Genomic DNA, 6,613 nt, shown 5'->3' on the forward strand with positions numbered 1-6,613 from the left:
CTGTCTGCCTGTCTGTGTTAGGATCAGGGTTAAAGCTGTTCATGGTTCATGTCAAGGTTGTATTAATACGTGTGTTGTTTGTGTTGTTTGTGTTGTTTTTATGATCGTCTGTCAAAGTTCACAATCGTTTTATTGTCTGGGAATTCACTCTGCAGTCTGAACGCTGCACACAAAAACTGTTCTCCAGGGAACCACCTCAGAACACAGAACACAGAACACTTCAGAACATAGAACACAGAATATAGAACAACTCAGAACACAGAACATAGAACATTGAACATAGAACACAGAACATTGAACATAGAACACAGAACATAGAACACAGAACACAGAACATAGAACAACATCAGAGGGGCCATCAGAGCGGTGGTTGTCAGGGTTGTTCTCTAATGGCAGCAGGGATCAGAGTTAGCTTAGCATGACTGCCTCAGTCCAGCCAGCAGCACAACACACTGGCACCTCCTGGCATTAGCGTTAGCTGTTAGCCGCAACGTTACACACAGCACAAAGTGTTGAGTCACCCCCCCTTCTGCCCCCCCACACCCCCCGACCCCGCCTCCTCCTCCACCTTCCACACATCCGCTCACAATACACCCCATAATTACCCCCCCCCCCCCTATACTCATCGCCCCTGGCAACAGTAATCATACAGCCAAATAGCTCTAAGCCTCTAACTCATTACGGGGCCGGGTGAGGGGAGGGAGGGGGGAAGGCAGAGGAAGCTAGCCAGAGGTAATGGCACCAATTGCCTGACCTAAATGTCATAATAGGACCCCTCTGTGCACCGGGCAGGAAATGGCCTCAATTGAAGCTCCACCACTTCCTAGCAACCGCCCAGACCTTACTAACAGAGCCCCTATCCCCAGACCTTACTAACAGATCACCTATCCCCAGACCTTACTAACAGATCACCTATCCCCAGACCTCACTAACAGATCACCTATCCCCAGACCTTACTAACAGATCACCTATCCCCAGACATCACTAACAGATCACCTATACCCAGACCTTACTAACAGATCACCTATCCCCAGACCTTACTAACAGATCACCTATCCCCAGACCTTACTAACAGATCACCTATCCCCATACCTTACTAACAGATCACCCATTAGACCTTACTAACAGATCACCTATCCCCAGACCTTACTAACAGATCACCTATCCCCAGACCTTACTAACAGATCACCTATCCCCAGACCTTACTAACAGATCACCTATCCCCAGACCTTACTAGCAGATCACCCATCCCCAGACCTCACTAACAGACCACCCATTAGACCTTACTAACAGATCACCTATCCCCAGACCTCACTAACAGATCACCTATCCCCAGACCTTACTAACAGATCACCCATTAGACCTTACTAACAGATCACCTATCCCCAGGCCTCACTAATAGATCACCTATCCCCAGACCTTACTAACAGATCACCTATCTACTGCAGCTCTCCTGCAGGTCCCAGACCTCACTAACAGATGATCTATCTACCACCCTCCCTCCCTCCCTCCCTCCCTCCACAGGAATAAACCACTCCCTTGGTTTGTGCACATGGTTCCTCTTAGCTGGGTTATGAAATATGACTCTGTGTATGAACACACTTGTTTTCATAAATACGGAGGGAGGGGAAGAGTGTTGTGAAATGAAGGGATAATAATAATAATAATAATAATAATAATAATAATAATAATAATAATAGTAATAGTAATAATAATAATAGTAATAATAATCATAATAATGATAATAATAGAAATAATAATATTAATAGTATAGTAATAATAATAGTTAAAATAAAAAAAATCGTAATAGTAATAATAGTCATAATTATAATTATAGTAATAATAATAATAATAATAATGATAATAATAGAAATAATAATACTAATAGTAATAATAATAATAATAATAGTAATAATAACAATAATAATAATAGTAATAATAATAATAATAATATAAATAATAATAATAGTAATAATATAAATAATAATACTAATAGTAATAATAATAATAATAATAATAATAGTATAGTAATAATAATAATAATAGTAAAAATAATAAATAATAATAATAATCGTAAAAAATTAAATAATAATAATAATAATAGTAATAATAATAATAATAATAATAGTAATAATAATTAAAATAATAGTAAAAAAAATAATAATAATAGTAATAATAATAATAGTAATAATAATAATAATAATGAGAATAATCATCATCATCATCATCACCATTGCCATACAGTCCATCTGGTCCTCCGGCCGCCGCCAGCCTCCGAAAAACACCGGCAGGAGGGTGGATCACAGCGCGTTGGCCAGCCTAGCTAGGTCGGCTAACGTTGGCTTCTCGAACCAGCACTCCGACGTCAACCTTGGATTACTCAACACCCGCTCCCTCACTGGCAAGGGACAACTACTGCAAGACCTCCTCCTCGACCGCAAACTCGACTGTCTCTGTCTCAGTGAGACATGGCAAACTCCTGACGATTTTTCTCAGTTGAATGAATGTACACCTCCTGGGTTTGTTTACACCAGCAAACCCCGTCTCTCCGGAAGAGGAGGAGGTCTCGCAGCACTACACCGCGAGACGTGGAAGCTCTCTCATGTTTCTGTGCCTGTCACAGTCATTCGAGGCTGCAGTTAACTGGACCGACTCCCACTGTTTTAGTCAACATTTACCGCCCACCCAAGCCAAACAAGGACTTCATTGATGAATTCACCACTCTTCTCACTCTCATCTGCTCACTCTCATCCATTATAATTTTGCTTGGTGACATTAATATTCATTTGGACAATAAGAATCTTGCTTCTACTAAGGACTTCATCTCATGCCTGGACAGTTTTGGTCTCACTCAATATATTGACTTCCCCACCCACTGTAAAGGTCATACTTTGGACTTAGTCTGCTGTTCAGGTGTCACAAAATTGCTCTGCTGCCGACCTCCCCATCTCTGACCACAAACTTGTCTCCTTTAAGCTATGTCTAACATTGTCCAAAACCAAGCAATCTCGCGTCATATCCTTCCGCAACATCAGAAATATCAACCTAGCTGACCTCTCAATTGGCATTGATAATCTCTCCATTATCACCCCCCCATACACCCCGGATCAGTTGGTTGATTTGTATAACGATGGCCTTAAATCTCTGCTCAACTCACTTGCCCCCGTTAAAACCCGGCCTGTCTCTTTCCCCCACTCTGCCCCCTGGTTCTCCCCCCACCTGCGCCAGCTGAAGGCCAAAGGTCGTCAGCTGGAGCGTCTTTTCAATAGAACTGGACTCACTGTTCATAAACAAATGTACCATGCTCACATCCTCCTTTATAAAGACGCCATTTCATCCGCCAAATCCGAATTCTTTGCAGAAAAAATCTGTTCTAGTGCTGGGAATACCAGGGCCCTATTTTCAGTGATCAACAATTCTCTCCGCCCCCCTGATCTCCTTCCACCTCACTTCTACTCCACTGACCACTGTAACTCCATAATGGCATTTTTCGACTCTAAAATTTCGTCCATCCACCAGCAACTGACCCCTCACACGTCTAGTCGTCCGCCTCCTTTTGTTCCCAATCCCCCCCTCTCCCTACCTCTCTCCTGCTTTCAACTCCCCTCAGCGACTGACTTAACAAAACGTATCCAGGCATCCAAGCCTTCTACCTGCCAACTTGATCCCCTGCCATCCTCCCTGGTTATAGCCTCCCTTCCCTCTCTTCTACCCCTGATAACAGCCATCATCCACTCCTCTCTCACCTCTGGTTCCGTCCCTTCCCCGCTCAAATCTGCTGCTGTTACACCCCTACTGAAGAAACCTGGTCTAGACCCCAACATTTTCAATAACCTCCGCCCAATCTCTAATCTGCCATTTATCTCAAAAATTCTGGAAAAAGTTGTCGCATCACAGATTCAGGCCCACCTCTATAACAATAACCTCTATGAACAATTCCAATCCGGTTTCCGCCCCCGTCACAGTACAGAAACAGCCCTCATTAAAATCACAAACGACCTCTTGATGAATGAATGAATGAATGAATGAATGAATGGTCTTTATTGTCATTGCTATAGTACAGGTACCAAACAACGAAATTTAGGAGGGGTGGCTCCCCTGGTGTTAGGAAAGAAAAAAACAAAACAAAAACACAAGAAGGGAAGGAGCTGGTTTACATAAATAAAGGCTATGTACACTATCCACTATACTATACTGTACAGATAGACGACTAGGGTTGTCATATTGCACATAGTGTTATTGCACATTCATTTAAAGTGTCGCAGTTTGCAGGCTTGAAATGTACATATTTGTGCCTCAGCACTACACCTGATTTTTTCAGTCCAGCAGTTGCCATCAATCCGTCCAGACTGTCCAGGGCCCAGAACCTAGGTCTTTGCTGTGTTCAGGGCCTGGATGGCCCTGGGGTAGAAGCTGTTCTTCAGTCTGTTTGTCCTTGCGGCCATGGTCCTGTACCGCCTTTTCGAGGGCAGCCGGGTGTTCGTACCCAGAGTGGGTTGGGTCTCTGGAGATCTTGGAGGCCTTCCTGAGACAGCGTGTGTTGTACAGCTCTTCCAGAGAGGGGAAGGGGGGCGCCGGTGATCTTCTGGGCTGTTCTCACGACTCTCTGTAGCGCATTTCTCTCCGCGGTTGTGCAGCTGGAGAACCAGTTGCAGATGCCGTAGGTGAGGATGCTCTCCACTGCGCCGCGGTAGAAGGTCACCAGTATCTCCTGCTTGCTGTGTTCCTTCCTGAGGACTCTCAGGATGTAGAGCCGCTGTTGTGCCTTCTTGATGGTGGCTGTTGTGTTGTCCTTCCAGGACAGGTCATCCTGCATGTGCACCCCCAGGAATCGGAGGGTTGAGACTCTCTCCACGCTCTCTCCGTCGATGAGCAGGGGCTGGATCTCAGACTTTTTCCTCCTGAAGTCCACGATGATTTCCTGGGTCTTTGACTTGTTCAGCAGCAGGTTGTTAACCTTGCACAGCTTGCTCAGTTGCTCTACCTCATCCCTGTACGCCGCCTCGTCCCCCCCCGAGATGCAGCCCACCACGGTGGTGTCGTGTGCAAACTTTACGATGGAGTTGCTGGGGTGGACAGGGGTGAAGTCGTAGGTGTAGAGGTTGTAGAGGATGGGGCTTAGCACGCAGCCCTGGGGGGACCCAGTGCTGAGTCTGAGGGCTGTGGAGGTGTGGGGGCCCACCCGCACCCTCTGGGGGCGGTCGGTCTGGAAGTCCTTGATCCATGCACATATAGAGTGTGATAGACCCAGGTCTAGTAGTTTGGTCACTAGCCTGTCTGGAAGGATGGTGTTGAAGGCGGAGCTGAAGTCCACAAAGAGCAGTCTCGCGTAGCTGTTTCCCCTCTCCAGGTGGGATAGAGTGGCGTGGAGAGTCGTCGCGATGGCGTCCTCTGTGGACCTGTGGGCTCTGTAGGCGAACTGGTATGGATCCAGGTTGGGCGGGAGGCGTGTGAGTATGTGGGCCCGGACTAGTTTCTCGAAGCACTTCATGATGATTGGTGTGAGTGCCACCGGGCGGTAGTCGTTTAGGCAGCTCACCGTGCTTTTCTTCGGGACTGGGATGATAGTTGAGGTTTTCAGGCAGGGTGGGGTGGTGGCCTGGGACAGGGACCGGTTGAAGATTTTGGTGAAAACCCCGGCCAGCTGGTCGGCGCAGTCCCTCAGCACCCGTCCCAGGACGCCATCCGGCCCCGAGGCTTTCCTGGGGTCCACCGCCTTCAGCACGCGTCTCACTTCATGCTCTGTGAGGGTGAGGCTGCTGAGAGCTGGAGAGAGTGGTGTTTGTGTTGTGGTTACCTCCGTTCGCCCCTCGTCGAACCGGGCGTAGAAGGAGTTCAGCTTTTTCGCCAGCAGGGGGTCGTCCTCTGCAGCTGTGAGCCTGTTGGCTCTGAAGTTTGTCATGTGCTGAACCCCCTGTTAGGTTAGCCCTGGTGGTGCTGTACAGCGGTGTGCCCTTCCCTGCGAAGAAGGCGTTGTCCCTCTCGTTGATCAGTTTTTGGACCTTCCCAGTCATCCATGGCTTCGTGTTGGGGTAGACCCGGACCCGTTTGTCCACGGTGACTGAGTTGGTGCAGTTCACTATGTGGTTCAGAACCGACGACGTGAACTGTTCCAGGTCCTCATGCTCATATTCCTGCCATGAGGTGTCATTTAGGCAGATCTGCAGTGGAGCGGACCCTTCTGGCCAGGTTCTGACAGTCTTAGTGGTGATGGGAGCACTTTTCCTCATGGTAGTGTATGCTGGGATCAGGAGGATTGACACATGGTCAGACATGCCTAGATGAGCTAGCGGTCTAGCCTTGTAAGCACGTTTGATGTTGGTATATACCTTATCCAGTGTTTTTTCTCCTCTTGTTGCACATTTAACATGCTGATAGAACTTGGGTAGTACTGCCTTCAGGTCGACATGATTGAAGTCTCCTGCTATAATGTGAACTGCCTGTGGATCTACGCACTTTGTTGACCACTGATGACGTCAAATAGCCGCGCCAATGCTAAGCTACCGTCTGCATTCGGTGCAATGTAGACGCTTGTAATATACACTGCATTGAATTCCCTCGGTAGGTAAGTGGGTCGGCATTTAACAGTCAAGTATTCCAGGTTTGGGGAACA

This window comes from Nansenia antarctica, assembly GCF_963989245.1.
Source record: "Nansenia antarctica genome assembly, chromosome: 7".
Classification (NCBI taxonomy): domain Eukaryota; kingdom Metazoa; phylum Chordata; class Actinopteri; order Argentiniformes; family Microstomatidae; genus Nansenia; species Nansenia antarctica.